The 20565-nt window shown below is 37.6% G+C and overlaps 1 protein-coding gene across 1 annotated transcript in view; it reads right to left on the bottom strand.

Moving 5' to 3' along the window:
• Positions 1-9122, bottom strand: part of SNX24 (sorting nexin 24) — a 53344-nt gene extending 44222 nt beyond the window's left edge. Inside the window, exon 1 of the mRNA XM_085305420.1 lies at positions 9063-9122. The gene's annotated coding sequence lies outside the window, so the exon portion shown is untranslated. The remainder of the gene's footprint in view (positions 1-9062) is intronic.
• Between the last annotated feature and the right edge of the window lie 11443 nt (positions 9123-20565).

The following is a 20565-nucleotide window of genomic DNA, read 5'->3' as shown; positions in this document are numbered from 1 at the left end:
AAATGGTTTCAAGACATCAAAATGTGACCATTTCTTCAAACTCTTTTTTAACCTCAGTGAAGTTTTAATAACTGTTTACACAATTTTTGGTAGCAAGGAGACAGGTCCAATAAACTAAAGAATGTATCTGTTGGTCATTGTCACAGAAGACAGGAGAAGACAGACTCACAGCTCTCCACAGTCACTGGTGCCTCTTTGTATTGCACCCTTACATCTGCAAGCTTTATACTTTCAATCGGTTGTATCGATATGTCARCTTTAACATTACCTCCCACAGCCCAGAGCACAGAGCTTCTGCTTCAGGAGCAATCTAACATTTGCAAAGCCAGACAACGGATCTACTACACAYGAAATAAAGTCGAAAATTACTTTTTCCAAGTTTCTAATCTATACACTGTGGCACCTGTGTTCCAGAAATTTAAAGCAACCGTGATAAAGGTATTAACGGAAAAATCTCTCAATGCTTTCAATTAAAACATTTCCAAATACTCAACTGATGCACAAAGTAATTTATAAAGCAAAAACAGAGCTAAGTGAAATGGCACATATTGTGCTTATGAGCCTCCATTCRGACAGCACGAACTCCAAGTTTACCTCCTCACTGTTTCGTTCCCAGATTACAATCCACAAGAGCAGCCTAAAGGCACAGAAGTGAGTTTGTGTCAGTGTTTCAGCACAAGAACACAGCTGTGTGGGAAAGGCAGAAAGAAACCTTTGCATACAAGAGAAACGGGATCTCTTTATGGATTCAAAATAGCTATGCACAAATCTCACACAAATTTAACGGAGCAACTGCAGGCCCTGACAGAGAAACAATGTAAGGAAACCGGTGAAAGTGCCAAAATAAAGAAGGAAGAACTATGGAAAAAAAGTGTAACATTGTAAGGAAATTACTTTTCTTGTAAAAATGTTCGTGTTCTGCAAACAGATAACTCTGAAAAGACGTATGACTTTCTATAAGCGACAGTTAGTTAAATGAAAAATGCAACAATTAATCACTGAATAAGACAAGTAAAATGCTTTTCCCATAGTCACTGAAAAAAACAGGCATTATGTTTCACTGAAAGATCTGCACTTCATCTTGACCAGGGCAGAAAGTATCACAGATATGAATGCACCAATTGCAAAGTTCTCTTTACAAGTATTCTAAAGGTATAAAGGACTCACATTTCTTGGTTACTAAAACAGCACTCGTCAATGATGTTTGTACAGTGCCAGAAGATCATTATTGATTGAAAGCATTCTTCCAACAGAGTTTAACCCACATAAATGATGCATAGGACAAACATCTTTGCATTGGAAATCAGTCTGAATAATGTTGATCTTTTTCCTACCAAAATTGCCAAACTTGCACTCCTAACTCATATTCATCAAAACTACAAAGAAAACTCTTTAAGAACTCCTAAGGTAGTTTTTAAAGAGRTATTTCAAAACTCTCAGTTTTCTCGTGTGTATATATGTGTGTGTATACATACACATACACGCACACACACACACATATAAACATATAAAATAAACCTGATTTTTGTTTTTCTTCCCCTTCATTTTATTCCARTGAAACTGAACACATGCAGATACTGGAAACCATTCTCTTCATATCTTAATGGCAGTGAATATGCCTAATTTTGCAAATTTCCTCTATTTATTGATTTTTGATTGTTATCAAACCTCCAAGTGAATTGCCCTTTTTCACTATTTTCAAGGGGAATAACCTCCGGTCTTGTGTTTCTTGTTTGCTGCAGAAGCTGCAGCATTCAAATGGTACTACATAACAACTAAAATGTTTTAAATACAGACAAATAATTGGTATGCATCATGGTGAATTTCTAAGACAGAAAGCCTAAGTGAAAGAAAATATGAACAAATAAGACAGACAACAACTATTCATGCTTCCCTATACACCCACAGATATTCTAAATACATATAAAGAACTGTATAGAATCACATTTGTACTACCTTCCTTCAGGTTCTACAAATGTCAAATGCAGATGGACATCTTATATCTGGTAATTTGACTTACAAATATGTAGTTCTAGTTCTAATTTTTTGAGTTTAATGAAAAATAGAAAAGAATAACAAACATGGCCCAGAGCAAGGAGAGAGACTAAAACAGAAAAGTGACTTACTTTTCAGCCTGATTTTCTATTACATGAGAAATATACAGATGATGCTTTTATGTTCACTCATGAAAATTCTATTAACTACACAGCTTATAATTATGGTAAATTAATGCTATCAGATTGTGGGGTTTTATATATGAAAAATTAATTACAAAGTATATAAATTGCTGAAAAATTAAAGTTGAGAKAAAGATTTGTAGCAGTCTTGTTTGGAATGAGGAGATACAAAAACCAGAAGCAGAAAAAGAGCAGCTTACAAAAAACAGATACATTTGTCTAACATTCACCAGGAAAGCAAAACTCACAGAATTCTATTATTGTGCTTTTCTGTCTTAAGACCAATACTATTTAATATATTACTTACTGAAATAAATACATCCCTTTAGATGCTTCAGTGTACTTGACAGACTTTTGACTGAGGAACAGCTAATGCATTCAAGTGTCAAGAAACTCAACCTTAAACCTTTGTCATAGCCATATCAAAGGAATTCCAGAACAAATGAAGTGACAGCTCCAGTCCATGAAACACTAATAGGATTTCCACACGTTCAGTGTTTCATTATTGTTCAGACAACTGCACATTTTCTGTCTCTGTTGTGCTATGACTGAACAAGACCATAGCATATGATAGAGATCAAAAGGTGACTTTAAACCTGTTTTTATCCTACTGCACCAGGTGAAAGTGAGGGTCCTCAAACAGGAGGAATACCTGAATGTCTGCTCTAGCACACAGCTGCAAATAGGTTCAGTACCTTGGTATCTCAGGAGTTTAAATACAGCATAGCAGTGCTCCACACTCAGAAGGCCCTCCAGGGCAGCAGCTAGGATGAGGGCAGCACTCACAGCCAACTCAAACTTCACAACAGCCTTGATAAAACTGAATCGTGCAATMCCCGAAACAAAAACAAATTAACTTATTCTGACTTCATCCGTGGGAGGGAAGGTAGCAAAATTCAATCCTCGGGTGGGAATAGAGCAGTCCTAGGGCAGAGCCAGGCTGGGGTGGGACACAGAGGCTGGGGCTGGAGGAACCTTCTCTCTCTTTTCTCTCCTCCGCGGCCACATCTCCCTGTTTTAATTCTGCCCCTTCTTGTACCTTCTGCCATATTTCAGGTAATGCTCACTTTCTGAGCCTTAGAGATCTTCTCTGCCTTAGGTAAACAGCTKACACAGTGATGTCTCCCCCTTCTCCCTTAGCAACTCCCCATCCTAAAAGAGCAGCACCTACGCAAGCTCCCAGGCTGCAGAAGGGGGAAGAAAGATCAGGTACTAGGAGYTGAGGGCCCAGGCAGCTGCTCCTTGAGCCAGTGCCAGGACTTCTGCCAGTACAGCTCTATCCAGCGTCAGCATTCCCCTAACAAACAAGGGCTCCAAATACACGCAGATCCATTATGTTTCTGGATACTCTGTCTTACCTAAAGTCAGCCCAAAAGTTGGGATGGATTTACACACTGCCCCTCTGCCCCCACCCAAACAATTTTGTTACCTGAAATCATATCATTTCACTTAGCCCCTATTACCATCTACTTCATTAAGTTAGATCACAAGAAAACAGTACCTAGTTTTATTAACTACAGAAATCAAAACTTGATATTATGCAATTATGACACTGCTTTGTCCAGAGTCCATGAAAGAGAAAGGTCACTACAGGAAAATGTACTGTTAATTCAAAGATTTCAAGCATGTATTCCAGATAGTTCCAGACCACACGAAACAGTTAATTGACACTACTTCCCCTGGAGAAACAGCCTTACTAATTTTTATAGTATGATAAATAAATTTGCTACCATTACCCTTAAATCCACTGAGAAGACAACCATGTTATTTTGTTGAATTATTCTGTTAAATTTCATATTATTGCAATCTACATTGGACCTTCAATACTGAAAAAATTTTCACTTAAGAACATTCACAAGCACACGCTTGTGAAGCAAATGCTGTTCTGCCTTCAAATTTCTCCTTACTAACTTTATTTAGCTTTCTGTCATTTATTTACTKAAAAATCTGCCTCCTCACTAACACTCACCTGCGTTTCTGTATCCCACCTAAACCAGACAGTAGTCTCCTCACAGTAAGCACCTTTTAACATGTTTGTCTTCCCCACAGATACCATAAAAACAATTATGGATATTCYCTATCCTATCCTCTCTTGCAGTACCAGCCTTCTCCACCCATAAAACAGACTAGCATTGGAGGAATTACGTACAAAAGACATGCACAGGACTATGGGGTATTCTCTCCAGAGATGCCCTTTGAGACATATATGTCATATTCCTTTGGGATTAGAGGAACAGAGAGTAAAGCCATTTGTACTGGAACCTGGTGAGACAGTAATTCCTACAAAATAGGAAGCTCTGGGGAGGCTTTCTATGGAACTGTCACYGTTGCTGAATGAGAGAGTAGCTGACATATGAGTGTAAGTACTCTTCTGATTTTTTCAGCTCACTTTAAACCAATCTCCTCCAAACACATGGTTCATAAATTCCCATAGGAACTTCTCTGTCATTTCCTGAAAAATAACTAACTTGGCTTTGTAAGCTAAAAAGCCTCTCCCTTGCCAGTGAACACTGACTATGGAAATCTAATTTGTAACCAAACTAAGAAGCTACAAGAACTGACTTGCCTTTGAAATTTTTTCTTCTTTAGTCCTGTTGAACACAACTGTTGCACAGATGTCACCCTTTTAAAAATTGGTTGTTACTATAGTCAGCTAACTTGATTAACACCTCAGAACCAAACTTAAGGCAAAAGACTCTGATTTTTTTATGGAAGAAAGTTCATAACACATTTTAATGCCTACATTTACACACACAAACGCAAATTAGCTTGCTCTATTTACTGTGCATTGGATAATCTTAATGTCTCTTATTGGAAGGAACCCAGTGGTAGAATATCCATGAGCCTTTCTTTCTGATGGAAGAAATTAATTTTCTAATAGGAATAATTCACTGGTACAAAAAAATACTTACAAAAAACTCTGGTGAAAAAATATGCATATGAAAGTGATGAATTCAAAGCTTGATGAAATATAAGGACTCTTCTCTTTTGCCACAAGACCCTCTGCTGTTTAATCTGGACAGTCTATAAAGAATCCTCTCACTTTACAAACATACTCCCAACTAGAGATATAACTCCTGACTAAAGTGAAAGTGCCCCATACAGCACCCAGCTAGCTGCAAGAAACTCAATTTTACCGGAAATTAGCCACAAGACTCGGTTTTTCTAGAATGCTGAAGTCTGTGTTACTTTGCTTCCATTTGTAATTGCTTTCTGGAAAACCTCCAGGTGCTGTAAGAGCCTTCAAAGCACAGATATCAAAGTTTAACAAACAAAAATGTCAGATAGYGTCAAAGAGTACATTAACAAAATACACAAGGAGGCAGTATACAACCTTCAACAATTTGGTCCTCTCCAGCTTCTACCACTTGCTTCTTCAGATACCAACAACTCTCTGGCATGGCTAGACTGAAGCACATCGCCCTTTGTGTCAACAGGGCACAGTGATCGGCCTCTTCAAACGTTCCTTTCCGAAGCATATAACTTTTAGTGAATGCTTAATGACCCACCTAATACCAAGTCCAGACACTTACATCCATGCACAACAGGGCTGTATCACATGCAAGCAGAATGGTAGGCAGAAGCAAGATACTATTTCTCAAGGCTTTGACTTAAGTCATTAATGATGGAACTAAGCCTGCCTTTGGCACAAACACCAATTTCTTACAACAGCTGAACAGCTGTCAAAGATTACATTTAGTGAAATATCTTCCATCTAACCCAAAATCTTTACTCCTCAGTCAAAAAYCAATTCAAACAGCCCAAAGCAGGGTGATGAGCATTACACCTTGAAGGACTTGGCTTTTGAGTATCTCATGCTCTATTACAGAATCACAGAATGGTTGAGGTTGGAAGGGACCTCTGCAGGCCATCCAGTCCAAACTCCCTGCTCAAGCAGGGTCACCTAGAGCACATTGCACAGGATTGCTTCCAGGCGGGCTTTGAGTATCTCCAGAGAAGAAGACTCCAGTGCCTCTCTGGGCAACCTGTTCCAGTGCTCCGTCACTCTCACAGGGAAGAAGTTTTTCCTCATATTCAGGTGGAACTTCCTATGTTTCAGTTTGTACCCGTTGCCTCTTGTCCTGTCGCATGAGACAACTGGAAAGAGTCTGTCCCAATCCCCTTAATAACCTCTGTTAAGGTGTTTGTAGGCATGATGTTGGCATGTTTGTAGGCATGTTGATGTAGGATAAGATCCCCCCTCAGTCTTCTCTTCCCAAGGCTAAACAGGCCCAGCTCTCGCAGCCATTCCTCACAAGGGAGATGCTCCAGTCCTCTGGAGCATCTTTGCAGCCTTATGCCGGACTCTCTCCAGTAGCTCCATGTCTCTCTCGTACCGGGGAGCCCAAAACTGGACACAGTACTTGAGACGAGGCCTCACCAGGGCTGAGTAGAGGGGYTGGATCACCTCCCTCGACCTGCTGACAACACTCTTCCTAATGCATTTCTTCTGCATTCCTGCARTTAGTCCAGTTCCCCTGTACTAACCGAACACACAGGAACATGAAACACAACAGTATTTAGTCAAGATACAGCATACACAAATATTAAAAATCAACTCCACATTCTTCACAGTGACTGAAATACCAGCGCAAAGAAATATTGCATACCCAGTCCTTGCCTCTTTCCTTCCTAGGGCCTCTGTGGTAATCCATCTCAGAAGCATTTTTCTCCCTACTACTCTTTAGCTGCCAACATAAATAGTTCATCCGAATCATTTTTCAAAAGCAGTAGTCAAAGTAGTCAAAGAAGTTTGCTTTCCCAAATGCCTATGCAGCTTAGAAAAGAGGCTCCACATATTGCATTTAAATATTGGGATTAGCCTGTCTTCAGCCTCGAAATGGAGGATTCCAATACTACTTATTCCATAATGAAGATGAGTAGACAGGATGTACACAACATTTTCAGGCACCTCCTTTCAAGAGGTTAGCTCATACAAACTTCACCTAAATTAACATTGGTTTGCCTTCAGAAACAGAAAACTAATCATCTCTGCTATTGCACATTACTGCAGTATCCTTGCAAACAACAGAGCTCTATTTCAAACATCAGCATCCATTTCTGAGAAGAGTCATTACATCAACTTACCAAAGAATGCCATCCTGCTCAAAGGTTTCCTTTCCAAGGTTAATCTCTTTTAAGCAAAAATTGAAAGTGAGAGGAACAAACAAGTTCCAAAATCTGTAAGGTAGTTTCATTTCTTACTGGAAATATACCTGCTACTACTGAGAAGACCTGAAATAGGTTACCAGGATGTGTCCACTGAACACACAACTTCAGAAAACACGGAGGTTCTTTACGCAGATGGAAAGCAGAGAAAATAGAAACAAACTCAAATGTCGAGAGCACTGATGATACCATTGCCAAGGCTCAACTACTGAAGGAACTATGAGGTCAACCATCATAAACAAATAAATCATAAATAAGGTCAAAATCAAAATTCAAGTTTTTATGCTTCATAATTTACATGCCATGACTAAAAGCCTGCTTCCAGTGTAATTGGCACAACGGCACTACAAATACAGATATTCCCAAGCTGGAGGTAAACCAGTTGGTGCACTGCTACCAGTCGTAAGGCCAGCACCAGCTGCATAACTTGTGGTGTGAGTTTAGAGGGATTTTGGCTCAAGTACAAATCCAGACTGGAGTAAAACAGAAGAATACAGGCAAGAGAAAAATATTTTCTCATTTGCTCTTAGTGTTATAGTATAAAACTATAGGAAGTAAGTAATCAAGAAGTAGCTGAATCAAAGACACTTCAGCCAGAATTACATTGGCACTGGTGGAAGAGTTAAGGCAGTRCAGAATTTGACTCAACCACCAACAACTGAAAAAAAGGGAGCATCTGACCTGCTCCGAGAGACCACGTGCAGGGCAATTATGTCAACATACTGCACAGGTTCAAAAGCAGTAGAAATACTAATACAAATCAATATCCAGGAGAAGGTATAGAATTCAAGTATCCTATTAGCAATTTTGCAATACGAGATTGAATAACCTATCAGAAAACAGTGGTCATACAATTAAATATTTATCATTTCAAAGCCAATTAAAATTGATTCTGTGAGAATTATGTTAATTTCTAACTGGCTTCTCAATCACTTGAAGTTAGCAAGGCAAATATTGAGTAATTACAAGCCTGTATGTAGACTCAGCCAGATTAAGTATTTTATATCTAATACATTTCTGAAAGACCTTACATTACAAATTGAACCTGATGCCGGAAACATGCGAATAAAAGTGTGCATACTGCAAACACAATGACAGGCAACAGATAACTGAAAATGGTGCTAAACGTTTCAATAACTGACTGTTGCTTGAACTAAAGATAATACACCACACCAATCCYTTCAGATGCTAACTAGAAGTATCTGACTCAAAAAGTATCACTCCCAGGTCTAAAATCTATGCCTGACTGTCTTTTCCTCAAAGGAGGAATAAAACAGAAGAGAGCCATGTGCAGACTAGAGGGAGGTGGTGGGGGGGGACGCACACACACACAAAACCTAGYTTAGATACTTCAATAATAAAAACTAAGATTCTTAAGCACAGCACACTCTAAGAAAATAACACCCACATTCCCATTTTTCGGTGCTCAGTGAGAGTGTGAGTCTATCAATCATGCCATAGTTTTAGAGTGTAAATCCTTATTTTACTCTAATGGAAAACTTTGAATGTTCATCACCTGCAGATATCAAGTCACCTGTTTAAATACAAAAATACACACTTAAAATCCTAAATTCTGGCACACAAATTCAAACATACTGCAGAGAAAAAAGTACAGATAACATTAAATATCGTTTCTTCCCTGATTTTCATGTTTCAAATTTTCTTTTTGCCTTACTGTAGGCTTCATTATATTTTACTCTCTTATGCCAGCCTTACCTGAATCTTGGTATTTTCCTGGTTCTCACCTTTTGTAAAGGATATAAAACTTTTGCAGTTTCTAGCCACATAAAACACTGCCACAGATAACTTCTTCAAATATTTTTTCTTACAAACATTCTACCATTCTGCATCTCCAGTGTTCCTCTGGAAAAGGAATGTAAACTTTGCTTAGTTTACTTTAACTTCCCTGCTGCGGTGAAAGTTGATTCTTCTACATGTTTACAGAAAGTGCCACTTCCCTACTTAGAGGGCAGAGAAAATACAACTTACCTTATCCTATACATTGCCACTTTATCTCCAACTGTCTTGGGAAGCAGCTATTCATCATTTCAAGCAGTCCCTCTCCTTTCTTATTCCTTCTTTCACCCACATATGTTTTTCATTGGTAAGAAATTTGAAAGGGTAAAGAAACAACACTTACCTACTGTCAGCTGATTCTTGCCTTCCTGTTTTGCTGCAGCTCACACACACTATTGTTATTTTTAATTAATATTTCAACAAGATTTCAAGAGGAACTGAGATAGAGTTAATTTAATAAAATGTATTATGGGAGTTACTGGCAGTGATACAAGTAATTAGACTAATCTAATAACTAATCTAATATTTTCCAAAACTCTGTTCTCAGTTACTTAGAGTTTTGCCAACCTTTAATTTTTGGACTTTGATTTTTCCATACCAGGTATGTGATTCAGGCAGAAAATATTTTTAGAACATTTCAGCTAAGACAGTCCAAGTACATATTTGAAGAAAAATAAATTTTATTTTACTCATGTCAAAAAAAAAAATTATTTTCACACAAAGTGTTATGTCCAAGACGTGGACAAGGAAGCCAGGAAGACAGCTGGGAAGCAATTCTGGCCAGCCTATAAACTTCTGAAAAAAGGCCTAATGCTAACAAAYCTTCACAGCGTTATGTGTGGAAAGCAGGTTCTCTAATGGCAACTGCATTGCTAGTGCTCTCTTGCTTTACAGCACCTACATGCTGACTGAACTCATTTTATGGCATCTCCRCAAAATTACCACAAATTTCAGACCTACTGGAATAATAGCAGCTATTTTTCTGTGGTTACTCCAACACCAGGAGCTGTTAAGATATTAGGTAGCAGGAGAGCAGGAGATATTCCTAAATTGTCATGAGAGAGATGCAGGACATGAATCTAGGCTTTGGCATGCRGGAACAACACCGGAGAAGACCATACTGCATTAAATTAAGTAGGCAATAGCAGGAATAAAAGGCTCTCAATTGAAGTATTCCCTCTCCTTTAACCTGGAAGGGAATCTGATTTTGTCATCAGTCAGAAATTCAAATCAYGGCACTTCGTTGGTGTGAAAATCCTCTCTCTCCTTCCACTATTGGAAAAGTAGCTAGGTGTTAAAAATTCAAGTATTTTCTATTTTAGAGCTCTATGCTGGGGACTGAAGGCTCCACATCCACTGGTGGCATGCCCGTGATCAGTACMTATCCAAAAGATGCAATCCCTTTCCCTCCATTCCCAGCGACCTTCCCCAGGGTAGAAAGAAGAAAGGTAAGAATGGAGAAACCCTTAAGAAGCAATGGTCGTGAAGACAAGTACTCAAACATCAGAAGCGTCAGCTAGGTTTTTTACACAACCACAATCCTGTACCCTTGCACATATACATTTGCAATGGTTACACACACACTGCTTTTCCCTGCAGAGCACCTGCTTTGCTCATCATGCATGACCAAGTCTTGTGGGAACATGAGCCTCAGAGCAAAAGACTTAATACTCTAGCGCTTGTTGCCAACTTGTATAATAACCAATATATAAGAAAAGGCAGGAAAACCATCAATATGGAAATAAAGATCACATGATTAAGGCAAGTGTTACCATTTGCCATGGTACTTTTGAAATTTTAGACCTAAAATCCAAGTAGTTCCAACAATGCTGAACAACTTAATTCAGACTTTTCCCTAGGAAAACCTACTTTCAGTATCCCAACTTAGGCATGCTTCAGAGGCCCAAGTCCAAACTCCTTACAGAATTAATGGACTCGGAGCACAGATATACGATGTGCACCTACACAGACTGCACATTCTCCTGCAGGTACTATTCTGTAGGTGCCTATTTTAGCGTGAGAAACTAACTTTGGAACTTACTGATCTCTTCCTATCATTTTTGGAAATTTTGTCACTTCCACAATGCTCTAACATGGAAAGCCCTTTAATAAGAACTAAGTGTAAAAATTGAAAAAGAAAAAAAAAATATCTGTACAAGTGGACACACAAGCCCAAAGAGCCCCTAAAATCATCTCCTGCACATGCACTGCCAGTGCTGGACTCTAGCTGATTTAACTTAAGAAACTGCATTGCTGTAGGAATTACTGTTGTTCTACACGTAGATTTGGTATTTCTCAGCTCCTCTCAGAGTACATTGAAGAGGTAGAGGAGAACATAGCAGAGCTTCCCCACAAAATGTGGTATTGATTTTTCTACCTGGGGAAGGAGACCGTTAGTGAGAATCATCTCTTCGCTCTTCTACCTCGTGAGAGGAACATCTCAAAAAAAGACATTGACCGGCTAAATCAGGAGTTGCTGCTGAATTTTGCTTTAGCTAGTGCTTTTGGGATACTATGACACTACATAAATAGAAAAAGAAATCAACAAGTTATACTCACGCTAAAGACATTCTTAAAATATTTACAATAAAAAAGGTCATTTTCCTCAAAACTTCTTAACCACTGCACTTGCTGGCAAATACTAAACGAATCCAATGGAGAATTTTTAACTGGAACAAATACTTCACATTATTCTTTAAACTCACAGAAAACAGCGTCACCTAGTTCATCGAGATGTATAGGTAAAAACCTGCTAGAGTTAAAAGGGTGCTAATTTCTTATTTCTGTTTTACATGTTAGCTCTCAGAGACACATGCTTTTTAAAAAAATATTGTCCATTAACATTACATAAAATTGTAACACTTTGCAAAAGTGAATATAGTATTTCTGACAGTAAAGACCAATACTATTTGTAATATTAATTATATTACAAATTAATTATATTACAAATTAATTATATTACAAATATTACTATTTGTAATATAAGGAAGGTATGATGTACTACTGTAGTTTAAAATGACAAGAAAATAGTTACAAAACGATTTCAGAAAATCCTTAGACTTGAAAGGCTCTGGACAGTTGTTGCTTTGTACAACCATTACCCAGTATGTTCAGTGTCAAAAAATCTTCCCCTGAAACGTGTCACTATATCACTCTCCAAAATAAATAGCTTGTAAAACTCTGCCTGCCAGGAATAGAGAGAATTGCCACAAACTGTATAATCCAATTTCTAGACCAACATTGCTGGCCAGAATAATACTGAAAAAAATCTTAGTGCTGCTAATGAAATGCATGATCTCAGCTAAAAATAGACAGAACTGTTTTTATTCCTCAGAAAACATGGACAAAAACAATTTTTTTTCAAACATCATAAAACAGCAGAGTTTCATTCTTCGCACCAATTCCCCCTACACATACACATTTTTCTATCAACTCTCATTCTGCCCAATTACAAGAACTGAYGGAAAATTATTGCATGTAAATCTCAGTTTTTCTAGAAAATATGACTATCACAAGATCTAATGCCAAATGTGGCCTATTTAATAGCATCATGAGAGGCTGGAGCAGAGGCCCAGAGAGAACGTGAAGAAAAACTGTGGCAGGACAAGACCATGAGCAACCTGCTCTAGCTAGCCCTGCATTGAGCAGGAAGTTGGACGAGGCAACCTCCAGGGGTCCAGGCCAACCTAAACTACTGATTCTGTGAAAGGTCTTCCTATATCAGGAGGCAAAATGAAGAGAAAAAATATTTGTTTCTTTTTCTATGCTTATTTTAAGACAGTTAGAGGATCTATTTATACATTCACATCTTTTTTTTTTCTTGCCCACATTAATATTTGGGAGAACTTCTTAAAACATTTGTTACAAATTTGTATATGCTTAGTGTAGGCAATTCAGCTGCTTCCTATACTTCAATTATTAAGCAGCTCTTAGCACTTCAGCTGTTGAAAGCAACTACCTTGAARAGTTATTTTTTTCTAACTTATCCACTCATATCCTGAGTCTGTTGTATCTGTGAAGGTCCTGTTACAATATTTTGAAAGAGGAGGATGGGATGGGGAGGTTACATCTTCCCATTAACTTTACATTACTCCTCTCAAGAGTCTTTCATCCTTCCCACCAGGCACAGAAGAAAATGTCAAGTCCAAGAACACTTGGTAATTTATCCACAATGTACAAAATTTTAAATTACAAATAACTGTGCTTTGCCCAAATAATAATTCAAGACATTAGCTGACAATTAGACTAGAATCCTAAGCATGTCTCACCCTTGAAGCTCTTCTTCATCCCTCTAACTCCAGTATTGTTTTCTTACACATTCCTTACTGCCACTCCAAACGAGGCTAAAATTAGCATGCTGTTTCAATAGCTTTCATATACAAGAGTGAAATTTCCCAGATTGCTGGTGATCTAATAATTATGTCTTCTTCACTGTCATTGCCTAATAGTTTAACATACTGCCTTAACAGAGGTTCAGATGTTAAACAGCAACAATTGCTTTTCTCAGCCCACCATAAAACTTGCTCGGTTAATGAAGAAGCTTATCAGATTATGAACACAGACTACATGCTGATTAATAACATGCATCATATTATTTACCTATATTAAAAGTGTGTTGTGTGATTAGGATTTAAAGCAAAGTTTCCAGTAAAAGAAGATTCACGGCTCTCCATTTTCAGATGCATTCAAAGGCATCAACCTACATTCTATGAAACATACTGAAAATTGAAAATTCAGCAGTAGTTTAAGTTCAATTGAATTTAATATCCAATGAATGAACCGTACACAATTATGTAAGCAAAATATTATTATTATTATGTGTTTATCTGAAATTGATCCAAGGTGTCATAAAATCACCATGTTCCACGGATGCCACATTGATGCAACAAAGACACAGGTAAGAGAGTCCCCAAGAAGTGTTGGGCCCAGTTCTGAAAATACTCCCAGAGAGCAGAAGAAAGCATTACACTCTTAAAGCAAACTGTTATTAAATGTGTATGAGGTGAACAGGCCTGCACTGCTGGTAAAAATGAAGATCTGCAAAAATGCTGAAGGTGTTAAAATAATCTTCCTCAGGAGCAGTGTCTATTAAAAAGATAAGTGAAATAAGGCCCAATATAAAAATACTATAGAAGATGCAAAAAATACCTGCATGATCTTTACCAGCAAAGTTCAGGCATTACCTGAAAAGTGGAAACATATAGAGATGGAACAGAAAATAAACTTTTTTTAAAAATACTAATCTTATAAATACGAGCTTTTAAATCCAACCAATACTACATAGATTAAGGGTGATCTATTTACCCTAAGATATGTTTACATTTTAAAGAGTTTTGCTTTTTTCAAAGTAGGAAGTGGTACAAGTATCCATTTATTAATGAACACACAGTCTTAAAAAACAGAAAAAAAGAAAGAAAAAAAGAAAGATAGATTGCCTGCTTGCAATAAGAGGCATTTAAAATAGTTAACATATCAGGAATAGAAGTCTGGAAATAGTTTTGATGTTTTTGCTTTTTCTTAGGGAATTAAAATGCCCTGAATTTTTTGGTGAAAAGTCTCGGTAATGACTGAACGATGATCAAACACCTTTCTTCTACCCACCTCACGCGGAGTGGCTCATAGTGCTGTCATAACCACTCTGACAAACATTCTTCTGCAGATTATGGTTCAGTCTAAAATAAGAACTGCAAACATGTTTCCTCTTTCCTCTCCCTCTCATCTCAAGGTATTTTAATTAGTCCAAAGTTGTACTTTCTAGACTTTCTATTAATGCTAAGAAAAAAGTCCTCTGACCAAAAAAAAAAAACTCAAATGACTTGCTCCCAAATCACATTTGTACTGTCCCCTCTCAAGACACCTATTTACATGAAATCTCTTATAGTTTCTCTGCCTGCAGATGAAAATGCAGATGCCACTGCACATCAGGCCTCTGTTTGCCTCTTTGCACAGACAGTCCAAAACAGTTTTCCTGATCTGTTTCAACTTGAAATGTTGTCAATATATGGATTGTCTTGCTTTCTAATTCAGTGAAAAATCTAGTTTTCCATTAGTCTCTGCCTTTCTAATTTTCGATACAGCTTTACTAAATGTAATTATTAAAGGCAGATTCAAGAAAGCAATTACTGAGCTACTGGTTTGTATCTCTGAAGTCTTAATAAGGAACAAGAAGTTGAACTGACAGAAACACTGCAAAACCTGTAAAAAAAATGCCCATGCATTTATTTTAATATACAAGAAACACAGAGACTACGCAACAGAATAGTATGGAAAATTGTTTAGAACAGTATGTTTGGGTTGACCAGACAACTCCCTGTCATCCTGAACGAATTTTAATCTTTATGTTGTTGTGCAGTCTATTTAGGGTGCATGTTATTTCAGAACTGCAAAAATAGATTTAAAAAGAATTTTTTAAACAWAGTGTTATATCAAGAGGGATTGTGAGCAATGAGAAAGTGGTATTTTACCTTCTTCATTTAGGGATTTTCAAGGTATTCCGGAGGTCAGAACATTTGGTGGGTTATAATGGGCTATGAGATATCTACTCTCACTTGCCAGTACTAGCAATCAAATACTGGAAATAAGGGGGGTTTAGATAATATAAGATAATATACAGTAGACTGGTTTAAATCTAAAAAGCATCTGAAAGCATAGAAAAGCAATAAAAGTTGCAGCAGAGCCCTTCTGCTAGCTTCTAGAGAATTAAAATAATCATCCTCACTCGATACTTATGTGGAAGTACACAAGACAGAGCAGCTAGAATTTTATCCTACTATATAACGATTTTGCTCCCCTGCGAAGTTAATCATCTCCCTTTCTCCCTCTCAAAAAGTGGGTGAAATCCTGGCCAAAACGAGGTCAATGGCAAAAGTCTCATTTAACAGCTGTATGGAAACCTGAATATCATTCTGTTATTTTGTGACATTATATGCATGCTACCATTATTTAAATTATTTTGGTCATTTTACTTATCGGAAAGATAAGAGACTTCTCTTATCTTTCCGGTAAGTAAAATGGGGACCAAAATAATCACAGCTTCTCATTTGTAAAGGAACAATACTGCCTCCAAATCAGTTGATGAGCAGGCTAGAAAGCAGCTCAAAATCACTTTATAATTTAAAATAACAATCAGCCTGCACAGAGACTTTCTASTAACATCCTTTCCTTCAGGAAAGGTCCATGTACATCATACGGAGCAAATTAAGGAGCAGGCTATCAGAGGAACAATTTTTGGAAGTCCTGTAGGAAGACCCACAGAGCTGTAGAGATGATGGCTGACCYGGGAGCCTGAACATTCAGGGGTACTCTGATGCCCAGTTGCAGACCGGCCTTTCAGCTGAGGCTTCGTTGGACACGTCATGGCAGCGGCCCAGTAAAGCAGCGGTGAAGGTCAAATCTCAGTGATACGAGCAGCAGCCCCACGGCAGTCACTCAAAGCCTGTGACAGCGACGCACAGTGTTGAACTCTGAGGGCTCCTGAGTTCCTCCTCTTATCATTACACAAAAAATCTGATTTACATGAAGAACATCAATGGGGGGGATGACTTTTATTAAGGTAGTGAAGCCTGAACTAGATATGCTACATAGGCAGCTTTGTTACACACACAATCACACAAGGATAAAGTTCCTTSTCTTGCAAGTGTTTTTGCCAGTGGCAAGAGCAGAGGTGGAGGGCAACCAAGTAACCTGAGGCAGCAGAGCAGATCACTATCAGGAGGAGGTTAGAGTACAGGTGTGTCTATTATACATAAGCGGGTGTTACTTTAGATTATTAAAACTAAGGACTTTTTAAATATAGATTTCATTTTAGTAATGCATTTACTTTCTCTTCTGACTCACAGCTTTCACATTTTCCTTCTTCTGTGCTAGCAAATATGGTAAAGATGAGCTGTGTATGCTGCATAGGAAGGAGTAAGCAACCCTAAGACAAAAAGTCAAGTATCATCTTTCTATTAGAAGAGCTTAAACGTTTATCTAGCTCCAATCATCCATCACAGAAACTTCCTCTCCTCACAAAAAACAAACAACAAACTTGGTCTGGGACTTGTACTGTAAATTAACTTGTGTTAAATTTGGAGCAAGAGTCTGTTTCACAGTGCAATATCCACAATCCAGCAACTATAAAAACAAAATACTGAATAGGGCAACATGTACAGCAGTTGATAAATTGTCAGAATTATCAAGTATAATCAATCAATCCCATTGAGAATAAAACTGTACATTTCAGCTAGCATTCACTCTTGTGGAAAATAACTATTTTCTTCTAATACTCCCTTACCTTGTCAGTTTTTAAAGTTGCTTTAAATCACTTTACAATTAAACACAACTCATTTTTTTCATCCCATGACTAAATATGGAAAAAGTGATTTTTTTTGATGCTTTCAGAGAGTATGCTAACAGGGCCAGAAATTAATCCCATTGTATCCTGCCCAGGAGAATATTTTCAATATTTACTTAATTTTCTTTTATTTCAATAGATCTTAGAAGACTACAAGTAGAACCCACAAGTTAATCTCAAAAGAGAATAAAATAAGACCTAACTTGCAAGTGGGCCATTTAAAACATGGTCACCAGTGTCCTCCTATAATACAAAAAGCATTTCTGAATGATGAATGACTCATGTACAAGCCACAATCATTTTGTTGCATGTTTGTGGAAAATGAAGAGTCTTGTCTGCAGCAGTATCAAATCATTTACACACAGCAGACATCAGCTGTCATTTCTGTCTATTCCAGCAGTTTCCCCCCACACACACTTCTCTCTTCAGTCTAGGTGAGCTGTCAAGTTTCTAGTTTCTGACGCATATTTACATCATTCAATGGTATCTGACAGTAGTGAAAGGCCACAGAAAACTGCTTATTGATCACAGCAAAACTAGTTGACGGAACAGATGAGGTTGTATCACAGAAATGCAGCCACACTCAGGTGATGACATTTTGCTCCCCAGTATACAAGTACTTAATGGAATACAACTTCATTATATCATGCCACTAGTGCTTAAAGAATCGCACAGTTCTCATGAGTGTTTTGTCTATGCGGTGATGAGGACAATCTATTTGTGCTGGTACCCATGTATTACTAACCTGATCTGCTTGTGAACACTTGCTAACTACCAGCCARTGTGTCCTGATGAATATACTAAGAGACACTGAAGACTCAATCTTGCCAAAATCTAATTGAGCTGACCTTTTAAAAAAAAGATGGAATTACCATTTAGGGAGCCACATCTACCCAAGATTTAGTTCTGCAGAATTCTATGCTGCTTAGTAGAGACATTTTAAATGACCATTTTTATGCTTGGGACTGGTACAGTTTCCCAATGGAAGTGATAACTGATCATTAGTATTTCAGAGGTTATTGTATCAACTTGCACGAGAGTCTTTCAAACTGTATTGATTTAAATGCTAAACGGTGCTTGGGCGCAGTCTCCCCACAAAGTCTCCTACAGCTAAAATGCTCGTTTTCTTATTTTTATTACTTTTGTCTTTTTGTTATCTTAATTATTATATACAACCACTCTGCTAACACTCTGTACAAAATCTAACATCACCACTAGTCTAAGTGAAAGATCCAAAACAATCTGAGCACARAGTAAACTGCAACAAGTCCAAAAAATCAGCACACTAAAGCAAGTACCTGAAAAACTTGTAACCATGAAATTGAGAGGAATGCAGAGAACAGCACCTCAGGAGAACTCGCCCTCCATTTTATGCCATTCAGCAGACAGAGGTGAGCAGAGCTTCGTTTCACAGAAAAAGAATCCAGGGGGCAAAAAGATGCCAATGGTCCAAGAGTCACTCTTCACACGGGTAAGTGCTGCCCAGCCACTCTAAGCCAAGCCTAGTGCTCAGACTAACTGCTTTTAATCAAAAAGGTTTTCAAATTCAAAACAAAACTATTGGCCACCTCAGAGACTCAGAAACTTCTTTCCATTTTAAAATGGAAAGCAACAAAAGGCTCAGCTCTCAGAGAGGCATTTTCTATTGCTTGACTTGGCCAAGCAGCACGAGACCAAAGGTTCAGACTGTATTCAAGTCCCATGTAACTAGAGAAATCTAAGCTTTAAAAATGYCAGAGAGGCACAATACATCTTTCTACTACTTCTTGGTAGAGATAACGTGGACCATCCTAGACATGAAAGTATAAGCAAAAAGGTGACAATAGTGCTGATCTCTCTTCAGCTGTTGCATTGCAGAAGCTTCTTTCAGACTAAAAAAAAGTAACTTTAAGAAAAGCTTTGTTCATTTCCTAATGTTTTTGCAACACACAATGCAAACAATCGAGAAGAATTTTACTACAAGACTGTGAGAAAAGCCTTGAGGTAAATTGAGATTTTTTTCAGAGGATACTTGGCAAAGTTTGGATCAAAATTCAGGTAGATAGCAAAGGACTTTTCCCACTCTAATACAACTTCCCTGTTTCTTCTTCAAAGAGGGGAAAAAAAGCACTACAGTTTCTTGGCACAACAGTTACAAAACTGAACTTATTTTATTAACCCTTGTGAAACACCTTTTCTATTTGTTTTTTTCTCAGAAACAGATGAACTGATCCCACTGAAACTTAAGAACTTCAGTATTTACCAGTCACCCTTGACTGAAAATTTCAGCCCAAAAGCTGATGCTTGCAACAATTATGGAAATTATGGAAATATGAAACTAAGGACTTAAACTACCAAATGGCTTTTAAATTTCTCTTCAATATTCTTCCACAGCCAGCTTTGTCTATAACTAGCAATAACTGTGTTATCTCAGATACTGTGGTTAGATGTCAGCATTTGCTTGAACATTCACAAAAACATACATATTTAACATGTACAGATCTAAGAGGAAAAAAGATTAAAAAATAGTCACACATTCAATAGATGTAATGCCAAATGTCTGAAAAGTAAACTYTCTGTAATCTTCTTGCAGTTAGCGGGAGGGGAAGAGGAAGTATTCCAGACAATGCACAGCACAAATAAGATGCTATTTTACGTGTATTTAAGAAACTTATTTTAGCAGTTACTTTTTTAAAACAAAGAAAACAAAGTTTTTCTGCCTTTCTACCATGAATTCTTTTTACCACACAAGCTTTTATTCATARGAACTCAAAATATCTTTAGACAAGAAGTTGCAGTTGCAGACAAGTTACATTTTGTCCTTTCCAAGTCTGTTCTTGCACTTCATGCTTATATAGAAAACAGGAAATTCTCTTCATCTCAGTCATCTGATACACATAAACATCTGGGCTTAAAGCCTTGACATTGATACTGATGACAGTGGCAATTCATAACTGATTAGAAAAAACAAACAAACAAACAAAAAAAAAACTCCAAACCAAAGTGATTCTACTTGTAAATTAACCCTGGATCTAGAACAGTATGCTCCATCTGGAGCACAAAGTAGCCATCTAAAGCACACTAAATACCTCTCTTCGTTCAATAATC

The sequence above is a fragment of the Rhea americana genome, unplaced genomic scaffold (assembly GCF_003343005.1).
Source record: "Rhea americana isolate MKP2758 unplaced genomic scaffold, rheAme1 scaffold_22, whole genome shotgun sequence".
Lineage (NCBI taxonomy): Eukaryota > Metazoa > Chordata > Aves > Rheiformes > Rheidae > Rhea > Rhea americana.
Note: the sequence above shows the minus strand (reverse complement) of the source record. Positions and strands in the feature narration are given on the sequence as shown.